Source organism: Pongo abelii, chromosome 6 (assembly GCF_028885655.2).
Source record: "Pongo abelii isolate AG06213 chromosome 6, NHGRI_mPonAbe1-v2.0_pri, whole genome shotgun sequence".
NCBI classification, from domain to species: Eukaryota; Metazoa; Chordata; class Mammalia; order Primates; family Hominidae; genus Pongo; species Pongo abelii.
The window spans coordinates 29,109,352-29,122,481 of NC_071991.2; the positions used below are offsets into that span (position 1 = coordinate 29,109,352).

The 13,130-nt window shown below is 41.9% G+C and overlaps 1 pseudogene; it reads left to right on the forward strand.

Moving 5' to 3' along the window:
* Positions 1-662: 662 nt before the first annotated feature.
* Positions 663-13,130, forward strand: part of LOC129060662 (large ribosomal subunit protein eL8-like) — a 39,578-nt pseudogene continuing 27,110 nt past the window's right edge.

A 13,130-nucleotide genomic window follows, 5' to 3' on the forward strand; every position in this document is an offset into this window, starting at 1 on the left:
CCTGCCACCACGCTGGGCTACTTTTTGTATTTTTAGTAGAGATGGGGTTTTGCCATGTTGGTCAGGCTGGTCTCGAACTCCTGACCTCAGGTGATCCACCTGCCTTGGCCTCCCAAATGGTGGGATTACAGGCGTGAGCCACCACGTCCAGCCTGTTTCCTTTTCCTTTAAGCAGCTACTAGAAAAATTTAAATGACACACATGGCTCACATTTTTTTTCTTTCTATTGGAAATGGCTGCCTTAAAGGACTGCCTCTCTTGTGAAAGCTCAGGCTGCCGCCTCAAAAATCCAAAGGTCAGAAAGAACTCAGGAAGTGCAGGAGGCCAACAGTGGAACAACTGGAAAGGCACAACCAAGTTCTGCTTAAATGCAGATGTTCCCCTGGAGAGGCCACGTGCCAGCACCGCAAGGAAGCCCTGCAGCAAAGGGCTGAGCCAGCCAAACACCTGTCCTTCGGGCCGCCTGTCCCAGGCAGGAACACAGCTTCTGTCAATCAGGGCCCTGCAGGGCGGGGTCAGGATCCCTATCCAATCAGAGGCGCTTGTGTGGAACTGTCCAATCAGGTGCCAGCCTCGGAGGAAGGGGCGGCCTTCCACCACCTGGCTGGGTGTTTGTTTCCGGACCCGCGGAGCTCAGCGTTGTGTGTCAGTTGCGTGTTCGGTGTCCGTTGCTCTGTCCGGTTTTCTCCGCGAGGCTCCAAGTGACTCCGCCATTGCCTCCATGGCCCTGGGACCTGCAGGTACTGGAAGGTCCATTGGGAAGTTGTCGGGACACCACAGAAGACAAGAACCGGTGAGTGTGCGGAAGGACTGTCGTGAGGGGTAGACCTATGGTTGGAACCAGCTCTGGGGGGGACCCGGGCCTTCTCGCAGTCCGCTACAGGGACCAGGATTTGAGTCTCCGCCGGCGCAGCTCGGCTCTCAGTCTCCTCCGGCGCAGGGTGGGGCTGGGCGGCAGCCGGGAGCCCGGGCATCCCATCTCTACCCGTCCCTGCTCGGTGACTTCGGCTTGGCTCAAGCCCTCCTGGGGCAGCTCCACGCCCGCAACCATGCATTTCCTCAGGTTGTGCGGGGACCTCCTGGGGATCTTCAGTGGAGAATCCCGCTTCGGGGTGCCGCGTTCCTGGGTGGGAGGAGCTGTGGTCCGTGGGGTCCGCAGTCCCTCCTTTTTCCTGTGGAAAAAATAAACTGGGACGGGCGCGGTGGCTCACGCCTGTAAACTCAGCATTTTGGGAGGCCGAGGCGGGCGGATCACCTGAGGTCGGGAGTTCGAGACCAGACTGACCAACAAGGAGAAACCCCGTCTCTACTAAAAATACAAAACTAGCCGGGCGTGGTGGCGCGCGTCTGTAATCCCAGCTGCTCGGGAGGCTGAGGCAGGAGAATCGCTTGAACCTGGGAGGCGGAGGTTGCAGTGAGCCGAGATCACGCCATTGCACTCCAGCCTGGGCAACCAGAGCGAAACTCTGTCTCAAAAAAAAAAAAAAAAGATTGTGAATTTTACTTTTGTTGAGTGTAATGCTTTCTATGTGTCTATTAGGTGTAATTGTTTTATAGTGCTTTCAAGTCCTTTGTTCCCTTGTTTGTATTTGGTTTTGCTTTGTTATTCATTACTGAAAGTAGAGTATTGAAGTATCCTGCTATTATTATATTACTGTCTATTTCTTAAATTCTGTCAGTGTTTGCTTTATATATGAGGGAACCCTGATTTTTATTTACCTATGTACGTCTGTATGTTTCATAGGTTCCCAGTGAATGAAACCTTTTATTATTATTTAATGTTCTTTGTCTCTTCTGACAGTTTTGACGTAAGGTATATTTTACTACAAATAGTAATTTTTTACTTAAAAGATATTTTGCCTAATAAAATTGTGACCTCTCCTGCTCTCGTTTGGTTCATATTTGCATGTCGTATCTTTTCCATCCTGCAACTATGGACAGTTATGGCTAATCCTAGTAGATTGTCTTCCCTTCTTTTAACATCTTGGATGAATTTGGGTCACACTAATTGTTATGTGAAGATGGATGTTGAATTGTGTAGAATTTGACAGCAGTATCGACCTGAGGAGGAGAAGATGGAAAGGAGTCTAGCAACTTAAAAATCTTACAGCATTCTCTGTGAGGTGACCTTTTTTCCTGTTGGTGACTCAGTTTCCTTAGGCCATAAAGAAGATACTGAGGTCTGTGACAGCCTGTGACAGTATCAAGTTGTATCTGAACTTATTGAACTGTTTCCCCCCTTCCTTATTCGTTATTCATAGTTTGCTTTTCATGTGCATAAGTTGATTCATTTGTTTCCTGTTAGCATTTGAAACACCATGTGGCCACCATAAGTCCTGACAAAATGACTTCTAATGAGGAGGGGGAAGGTCCATGTCCCACCTTCCTATGAAATTTTGGCCTATTCACAAATCTACCCCCACATAAGAGAAGTAATTATGTTCTGTAAAGAAGAGGTTGCTAAAAACCTTTAGCATGGTGTTTTGTGACTTAGAAGTTTTAAGTAGTCGTTGTTACATCTAAGCATTTATTAATTTTGGTAAGAACATTACTATATATTTCTGATGTCACTTTTACTGTTAAGAGGTTCCAGGGATCTGGCAGCCTGCCACTTCAGGATTTGAGTGAATCAGACCATCTAAATATAATATAGAGACTTGTACTTGTATTTCCTGATTAAAAACAAACTAACCTCTGTTTCACTATTGAAGTAAGAGTACTTTATAATGAATACAAAAAAAGTATATTAAATATCCAGTAGAGCATGCTAAAGTGAAAAAAAATAGTAATTTTTTACTTGCAAGGTATTTTGCCTAATATAATTGTGACGTCTCCTGCTCTTGTTTGGTTCATATTTGCATGTAATGTCTTCCATCCTGCCAGTTTGTCTATTTTTGGTATTGGATCTAATGTGTTTGTCTTAGAGACAGGATATAGTTTCCTCGAGTTTTTATTTTTTAATCTCTATTTAATATATGTCCTTTGATAGGAAAGTTTAGTCCATGAATATTTAAATAATTTCCTGAAAGGCAAGGCCTTACTGTTGCCATTTTCATACTTCTTTTATTTAATTTTTGTACCCAGTTTGTCTCTCTTCTGTCTTTGCATCTTGTTCATCTTTGTAGTGACGTGCTTTGACTCCTTTCTTATTTTATATCTGAGTATTTTATTCATGGTTGCCATGGGGATTATCTTAAACCTTTTTTTCTTTTTTTTTGAGACAGAGTTTTGCTCTTGTTGCCCAGGCTGGAGTGCAATGGTGTGATCTTGGCTCACCGTACCCTCTGCCTCCCAGGTTCAGGCGATTCTCCTGCCTCAGCCTCCCCAGTAGGTGGGGTTACAGGCATGCACAACCATGCCCGGCTAATTTTGTATTTTTAGTAGAGATGGCTTTCTCCATGTTGGTCAGGCTGGTCTCGAACTCCTGACCTCAGGCCATCCACCCACCTCGGCCTCCCAAAGTGCTGGGATTACAGGCATGAGTCACCGCGCCCAGCTATATTAAACTTCTTAATGTTATAGCAGTGCATCTTAAGCTGATAACACCTTAACTTCAGTTCTATACAAATAGCTTTTCTCATTATTTTCTACCCTCAACTTTGTTATTATTGTCACTAATTACAACTTTCTATTTTATATTTACATTAACAGATGTTTATTTCTATTTTTATGCTCTTGACTTACAACTTTTAGAGCATAATTAAAAGTGTTTTCTGCAGTATTATTATCCTACAAAGTTTTATTTTTGTGTATGTGCCTATCTTTCCTGAGAGTCACCTATTTTTATCTGATTTTGTGTTGTTTTGTAGCATCATTTCATTTTCAATGGAAGAGACTCCCTTTAGCATTTCTTGTAGGGCAGGTCTCTTAGTGATATACTTTTTAATCTCTGTTAGCCTTAGAAAATCTGTATTTTTCCCTCATTTGGAGGACAGTATTGCTGGTTATAGTATTCTTGCTTGGAAGTTTTTTCTTCTTTCAGCTCTTTGATTATATTATCCAACTCTTTTCTAGCCTGTGAGGATTCTGTTCAGAAATCTACGGGTAATCTTACTGAAGCACTCTTACAGATAATTTATCACCTTTCTCTTGCTTCTTTCAAGATTCTCTCTTTGTTTGTGGCTTTTGAAACTCGGCTTATGATGTTTCTCATAGTGGGTTTCTTTGTGTTTAATTATAGTTGGAGTTTGTTGAGTTTGTTAAGTTTTAAGGTCTTTTTCCTTCCTTAAGTTTGATAATTTCTCAATCATTTTTGTATTCTGCAGCTCTACAATTTGTTTGCCTTATAGTTTCTATCCTTGTTGATCATTTCATTTTCCTGATTTTATTTTGTTGTCTATGTTGTGATTTACTCATCAAGTGCCATTAAGATGGTTACTTTAAATTTTTTCAGGCAATTTATACATTTTTTTTTGAGACAGGGTCTCATTGCTATCACCCAGGCTGGAGTTCAGTGGCATGATCACGGCTCACTGTAGCCTCAACCTCCCAGTCTCAACTGTTTCTCCTACCACAGCCTCCTGAGTAGCTGAGACTACAGGCATGCCCCACCATGCCTAGCCAATTTTTTGTGTTTTTAGTAGAGACAGGATTTTGCTGTTTTGCCCAGGCTGGTCTCAAATTCCTAGGATTCAAGGGATGTGCCTGACTTGGCCCCCCAAAGTGTTGGGCTTACAGGCATGAACCACCCACAGCACCCAGCCATATCTTGGTTTCTTTGGGTTTGATTTCTGGATGTTTGTTTTCTTTTATTGATTGGGTCATGCTACCCTGACGCTTTGTATACATTTTAATCTTTGGTTGAGATGTAGGCATGTCTGAAAAAAATAAACCCAACACTTTTTGCAGTGTTATTAGTGTCCAGTCTTGTAAATTGACACCAGTTTTCTTTTTTTTAATTTTTATAGTTACATAGTAGGTGTATATATATATTTATGGAATATATGACATATTTTGATACAGGCATAGTTTGTGTAATAATCACATCAGGGTAAATGTGGTATCTATGACCACAAAGATTTATCCTTTGTGTGACAAACAATCCACTTACACTCTTTATTTTTAAATGTATAACTAAATAATTATTGATTATACTCACCCTGTTACACTATCAAATACTAGATCCTATTTTTTCTATTTTTTGTATCCATTACCTATCCCCACTCCCCTGGCACACACTCACAGTACCCTTCCCAGTCTCTAGTAACTATCATTTTACTCTCTCTGTTTTAATTTTTAGCTCCCACAAATAAGTGAGAACATATGATGTTTGTCTTTCTGTACCTGCCTTATTTCACTGCACATGATGACCTCCAGTTCCATCTATGCTGCTGGAAATTACAGGATCTCATTCTTTCTTATAACTAAATAGTACCCCATTGTGTATGCTTGCCACATCCTGTTTATCCATTTGTTTCTTGATGGACACATAGGTTGCTTCCAAATCTTTGCTATTATGAATAGTGCTGTAATAAACATGAGAGTGCAGATATCTCTTTGATATAATAATTTCCTTTTTTGGGGGGTGGTATATATCTAGCAGTGGGATTGCTGGATCATATGGTAGCTCTATTTTTAGTTCTTTGAAGAAGCTGCAAACTGTTCTTCATAGTGGTTGTACTAATTTACATTCCCACTAACAGTGTACAGGGGTTCCCTCTTCTTCACTTGCATGTCAGCATTTGTTATTGCCTGTCTTTTGGATAAAAGCTATTTTAACTGGGGTGAGATGATATCTCATTGTAGTTTTGATTTGCATTTCTCTTATGATCAGTGATATTGATTGAGCACCTTTTTATATACGTGTTTGCTATTTGTATGTCTTCTTTGGAGAAATAGCCATTCAGATCTTTGGCCCATTTTTTAATTGGATTATTAGATTTCCCTATAGAGTTGTTTGAGCTCCTTATATATTCTGGTTATTAATCCCTTATCAGATGGATAGTTTGCAAAGACTTTTCCCATTCTGTGGATTGTCTTTTCACTTTTTTGCTGTGCAGAAGCTTTTTAACTTGATGTGATCTCGTTTGTCCATTTTTACTTTGGTTGCCCCTGCTTGTTGGGTATTGCTCAAGAAATCTTTGCCCAGTGCAGTGTCCTAGAGAGTTTTTGCAAGTTTTTCATGTAGTAGGTTTATAGTTTGAAGACTTAGTCTTTAATCCATTTTTATTTGATTGTTGAATACGGCAAGAAATGGGTCTAGTTTCATTCTTCTGCATGTGGATGTCCAGTTTTCTTAGCACCACTCATTGAAGAGGCTGTCCTTTCTCCAGTGCATATTGTTGACACCTTTGTTGAAAATGAGTTTACTGTAGGTGCATGGATTTGTTTCTGGGTTCTCTATTCTGCTTCACTCGTCTATGTCTGTTTTTATGCCACTACCATGCTGTTTTGGTTACCATAGCTCTGTAGTATAATTTGAGGTCAGGTAATGTGATTCCTCCAGTTATTTTGCTTAGGAAATCTTTAGCTATTCTGAGTTTTTTGTGGTTCCATATACATTTTAGGATTATATTTTCTGTTTCTTTTCTTTTCTTCTTCTTTTTTTTTTTTTTTTGAGATGTAGTTTCACTCTTGTTGCCCAGGCTGGAGTGCAATGGCACGATCTTGGCTCAGTGCAACCTCTGCCTCCCAGGTTCAAGTGATTCTTCTGCCTCAGCTTCCCAAATAGCTGGGATTACAGGCATGCGCCACCACACCAGGCTAATTTTGTATTTTTAGTAGAGACTGGGTTTCTCCATGTTGGTCAGGCTGGTCTCGAGCTCCCAACCTCAGGTGATCCGCCCACCTCAGCCTCCCAAAGTGCTGAGATTACAGGCATTAGCCACCATGCCCAGGCTATATTTTCTATTTCTATTAAGAATATCATTGGTATTTTGATAGGGACTGCATTGAATCCATAGTTTTGGGTGTAATATATACATTTTAACGATACTGATTCTTCCAGTATGTAAACATGAAATCTCCATTTTTTGTGTGTGCCCTCTTCAATTGCTTGTATCAATGTTTTTTCTTCTTCTTTTTTTTTTTTTTTTTTTTTTGAGACAGAGTCTCTATCGCCAGGCTGGAGTGCAGTGGCATAATCTCGGTTCACTGCAATCTCCGCCTCCTGGGTTCAAGGGATTCTCCTGCCTCAGCCTGCCGAGTAGCTGGGATTACAGGCACACGCCACCACACCCAGCTAATTTTTTTGTATTTTTAGTAGAGACGGGGTTTCACCATGTTGATCAGGATGGTCTTGATCTCCTGACCTTGTGATCTGCACACCTTGGCCTCCCAAGGTGCTGAGATTACAGGCATGAGCCACTACGTCCGGTCTGCTTGTATCAGTGTTTTATATTTTCATTGTAGAGGTCTTTCACTTGGTTAATTTCTGGGTATTTTATTTTATTTGAAACTGTTGTAACTGGGATTACTTTCTTGATTTTTCAGATTGTGTGCTGTTGGCATATAGAAATGCTACAGATATTTGTAGGTTGATTTCGTATCCTGCAATTTTACTGAACTTGTTCGTCAGTCCTAATAGATTTTTGGTGGAGTCATTAGGATTTTTCCAAATATAAGATTATATCATCAGCAAACAAGGATAATTTGACTTCTTTTCCAATTTGGATGGCCTTTATTTCTTTCTCTTGTCTGATTGCTCTAGCTAAAACTTCCAGTACTATGCTGAATAACAGTAGCGAAAGTGGGCATCCTTGTCGTGTTCCAGATCTTAGAGGAAAGGCTTTCAGTGTTTCCTCATTCAGTATGATACTAGCTGTGGGTTTGTCACATACAGCTCTTATTGTGCTGAGGTATATTCTTTCTATCCCCAGTTTTTTGAGGGTTTGTATCATGAAGTAATGTTAAATTCCATCGAATGTTTTTTTCAGCATCAATTTAAATGATCATATGGTTCTTGTCCTTCATTCAGCTGATAATGATTACACATTGATTTGCATGTATTGAACCATCCTTGAGTCCCAGGGATAAGTCCCCGTTGGTCACGATGAGTGATCTTTTAAATCTAATTTTGCATTTGGTTTGCTAGTATTTTGTGGAGGAGTTTAGCATCAATGTTCATCAGGGATATTGGCCTGTAATTGTCTTTTCTTGTTGTGCTTTTGTCTACTTTTGGTATCAGGGTAAGATGGGCCTTGTAGAATGAGTTTGGAAGTATTCCCTCCTCCTCTGTTTTTCAGAATAGTTTGAGAAGGATTGGTACAAATTCTTCTTTAAATGGCTGGCAAAATTCAGCAGTGAAGCTGTGGGGTCCCAGACTTTCCTTTGTTGGGAGACTTTTTATTACAGCTTCCGTCTCATCATTTGTTATTGGTCTATTCAGGTTTTGGATTTCTTCATGGTTCAATCTTGGTAGGTTATATGTATCTAGGAATTTGTTCATTTCTTCTAGATTTCCCAGCTTTATTGGACTATAGTTGCTCATAGTAACCTCTAATGATTCTTTGAATTTCTGTGGTATCAGTTATAATGCGTCCTTTTTCATCTTTCATTTTATTCATTTGGATTTTCTCTTTTTCTTATTTACTCTGGCTAAACATTTTTCAATTTTCTTTATATTATCCAGAAACCAACTTTTGTTTTATTGACTTTTTGTATTTTCTTTGTTTCAGTTTCATTTATTTCTGCTCTGACTGTTGTTATTTCTTTTCTTCTACTAACTCTGTGTCTGGTTTGCTCTTGCTTTTCAGGTTTTTTTTTTTAGACGGAGTCTTGCTCTGTCACCCAGGCAATGGCGCAATCTTGGCTCACTGCAACCTCCACCTCAAGCAATTCTCCTGCCTCAGCCTCCCAAACAGCTGGGATTAAAGGGACACACCACTACACCCAGCTAATTTTTGCATTTTTTGTAGAGACAGGGTTTCACCATGTTGCCCAGGCTGGTCTTGAACTCCTGACCTCAGGTGATCCACCTGCCTCAGCCTCCCAAAGTACTGGGATTACAGGCATGAGCCACCATGCCCAGCCACATTTTAGTTCTTTAAGGTATGGCATTATGTTATTTATTTGAAGTTTTTCTACTTTTTTGATGTAGGAGCTCATGGGTATAAACTTCCCTCTTAGTACTGCTCTCACTGTATCTCATTTGTTTGATATGTTGTGTTTCCATTATCATTTGTTTCAAGAAAGTTTAAAATTTCCTTCTTAATTTCTTCATTGACCCACTGTTGAAGTTAGTTTCTTTTTTTTTTTTTTTTTTTTAAAGGCAGTCTCGCTCTGTTCCCCAGGCTGTAGTGCAGTGGCACAATCTCAGCTCACTGCAACATCTGCCTCCTGGGTTCAAGCGATTCTCCTTTTGCAGCCTCCCGAGTAGCTTGGGACTACACGCCCAGCCAATTTTTGTTTGCTGACAGAGGAAGTTTCACCATGTTGGCCAGGCTGGTCTTGAACTCCTGACCTCAAGTGATTTGCCCGCCTTAGCCTCCCAAAGTGCTGGGATTACACATGTGAGCACCTGCACCCAGCCAATTCTGTCTTGAAATCTATTTTGTCTGATACGAGTATAGCTACTCCAGCCCATTTTTGGTTTCCATTTGCACAGAATGCCTTTTTTCATCCCTTAATTTTCAAACTGTGTGTGTCTTTACAGGTGAAGTGTGTTATTTGTAGGCAACAATTGGGCCGTTTTTTTCTTTTTCAGTTCAGTTACTCTATGTCTTGTGATTGGAGAGTTTAGTCCATTTACAGTCAAAGTTATTGATAAGTAAGGACTTGTTCCTGCATTTTGTTTGTTTTCTGGTTTGCGGTCTTTCTTCCTTAATTCCCTCCTTCCTGTCTTCCTTTTAGTGAAGGTGATTTCTCCAGTGGTATGTTTTAATTTCTTGCTTTTTATTTTTTGCATATCTGTTGTATGTTTTCACATATAAGGTTACCATGAGGCTTGCAAACAATATCTTATAACCCATTATTTTAAACTGTTGACAACACTGATTGCATAAACAAGCAAAAAGAAAAGTAATGAAGTTTCTACATTTTAACTTCATTCCTCTGCTTCTTAACTTTTTGTTTCTATTATATCTGATTGTACTATGTCTTGAAAAGTTATCGTTATTATTTTTGGTCAGTTCATCCTATCATCTTTTCTCTTTTCTTTTCTTTCTTCTCTTTCTTGATGGAATCGCTCTGTCATCGGGCAGGAGTGCAATGGCACAATCTCAGCTCACTGCAGCCTCTGCCTCCCAGGTTCAAGCAATTCTCCTGCCTCAGCCTCCCGAGTAGCTGGGACTACAGGCACACACCACCACACCCAGCTAATTTTTGTATTTTTAGTAGAGATGGAGTTTCACCATGTTGGCTAGGATGGTCTCCATCTCTTGACCTCGTGATCCGTCCACCTCGCCCTCCCAAAGTGCTGGGATTACAGGTGTGAGTCACCGCGCCCAGCCCCCTTCAGCACTTTGAATATGCTGTGCCGCTCTCGTGGCCTGTAGGGTTTCCACTGAAAAGTCTGCTGCCAGACATATTAGAGCTCCATTGCATGTTGTTCTTTTCTCTTGCTGCTTTTAGGATCTTTTCTTTATCTTTGACCTTTGCGTGTATGGTTATTAAATGCCTTGAGGTTGGATACTGATATATTTTTCTAGGTTTGGGGCATTATCTGGTATTATCCCTTTGAATAAACTTTTTTTTTTCTTTTTTTTGAAACGGAGTCTCGCTCTTTCACCGAGGCCGGACTGCAGTGGTGCTATCTCAGCTCACTGCAAGCTCCGCCTCCTGGGTTCATGCCATTCTCCTGCCTCAGCCTCCCTAGTAGCTGGGACTACAGGTGCCCGCTACCGTGCCCGGCTAATTTTTTGTATTTTTAGTAGAGGCGGGGTTTCACTGTGTTAGCCAGGATAGTTTTGATCTCCTGACCTCGTGATCCACCCGCCTCAGCCTCCCAAAGTGCTGGGATTACAGGCGTGAGCCACCGCGCCCAGCCTGAATAAACTTTCTACCCCATCCTTGTCTCTGCCTCTTCTTTAAGGTTAATAACTCTTAGATTTGCCCTTTTGAGGCTGCTTTCTAGATCTTGTAGGTATGCTTAATTTCCTTTTTTGTTTTCTTGTCTTCTCTGACTGTATTTTCAAATGGCCTGTCTTCAAGCTTACTAATTCTTTCTTCTGCTTTATCAATTCTCCTATTAAGAGACTGAGGTATTCTTCTGTATGTCAACTGCGTTTTTCAAATCCAGATTTTCTTCCTGATTCTTACTATTTCAATTTCTTTCTGAAATTTATCTGATAGAATTCTGAATTCTTTCTGTGTGTGTTATCTTGAATTTCTTTGAGTTTCCTCAAAACAGCTATTTTGAATTATCTGAAAGGTCACATAGCTCTGTTTATCTGGGATTGATCTCTCATGCTTTATTTAGTTCATTTGGTGAAGTCATGTTTTTGTGGACAGTCTTGTGGATGTTCATTTGTGTCTGGACGTTGAAAAGAATGGGTATTTATTGTAGTCTCAGTTTATGCTTACTTATAACCATCTTCGTTAGGAAGACTTTCCAAGTATTTGGAAGGACTGGGGTGTTGTCTCACCGAAGGACTGCTGTAACCACTACCTGGCTACTGCCTATGTTTATTCAAGGCCCTAGGGTCATACAGTCCACAGGTGGTGAAGCCAGCCAAGCTTGTGTCCTTCACTTCAGAGCAGCAAGTTCCCCTAGGTCCCGATTTAGTCCAGAGATGCCTTCTGGGAACCAAGGCCTAGAGTTGGAAACATTAGAAATCTACTTGGTGCTGTATTCTACTGTGGCTGAGCTGGCATCCAAACCACAAGACATTGTCCTTCCTACTCTTCCCTCCCCTTTCCACAGGCAGAAGAGTCTCTCATGTTCAGCACTCACAGGCCCACGGGAATACTATCAGGCTACCACCAATGTTCACGTAAAGCCCAAGGGCTCCTCAGTCAGCTTGTGGTGAATGCTGCTGGGCCTGGAACTCACCCTTCAGAGTGGTGGGCTCTTTACCTAGGGCAGGTCCAGAAATGCCACTGACGAGACCCCAAGAGCCTGCTAGGTGCTTTACCTCACTGTGGTTGAACTGGTACCTAAGCTGCGAGACCAAGTCCTTTTAACCCTTCCTCTGCCTTTCTGAAGCAGGAATTTCTGCTAGTAGCCACCCTAGCTGGGAATGTGCTGGGTCATACTTGAGCCAGCTCATCTCAGCATCTCTCCCAAGCCCCATGGCATGTACTAATGGTTACTGCTACTAATTTTTTTTTTTTTTTTGAGGCGGAGTCTCGCTTTTTCGCCCAGGCTGGAGTGCAGTGGTGCTATCTCGGCTCACTGCAAGCTCCGCCTCCTGGGTTCACGCCATTCTCCTGCCTCAGCCTCCCAAGTAGCTGGAACTACAGGTGCCCACCACCATGCCCGGCTAATTTTTTGTATTTTTAGTAGAGACAGGGTTTCACCGTGTTAGCCAGGATGGTCTCGATCTCCTGACCTCATGATCCGCCCGCCTCGGCCTCCCAAAGTGCTGGGATTACAGGCATGAGCCACCGCGTCCGGCCTACTGCTACTAATTATTCAGGGCCCAAGAGTTCTTTAGTCACCAGGTGGTGAATCCTGCCAGGACTGGGTCTTTCCATTCAAGGGAGTGGGATTTCTTCTGGCCCTGGTTGTGTCTAGAAATGTCATACAGGATCCAGGACCTGGAATGGGGACCTCACGACTCTGCCCAGTGCCCTATCCTACCGTGGCTGAGCTCATATCCATGTTGCAAGACAAAGTTCTCTTTTTCTCTCTATTCTCAAGTGGAAGGAAGTAGTCTCTTTCAGAGTGGTAGGCTGCACTGTCTGGGGTTAGGGGAGGGGTAGCACAAGTACTCCCTTAGCTGGTGTCTCAATAGGTCACATGATCCCATGTTTACTGGCTCTGAGCCCAGCACAGCGCCAGGACTTGCCTAGTAGTTGCCGTCCTTATGGCCTAGACTTACTCTCAGGTTTATTTATGACCCCAGAGCACTTTATCCCTCGGTGGCAAGACTTGCTGAAACTCCAGTTTCTTTTCTTTTTTCTTTTTTTTTTTTTGAGACGGACTTTTGCTCTTGTTGCCCAGGCTGGAGTGCAATGGCATGATCTCAGCTCACTGCAACCTCTGCTTCCCTGGTTCCAGGGATTGTCCTGCCTCAGCCTCATGAGTAGCT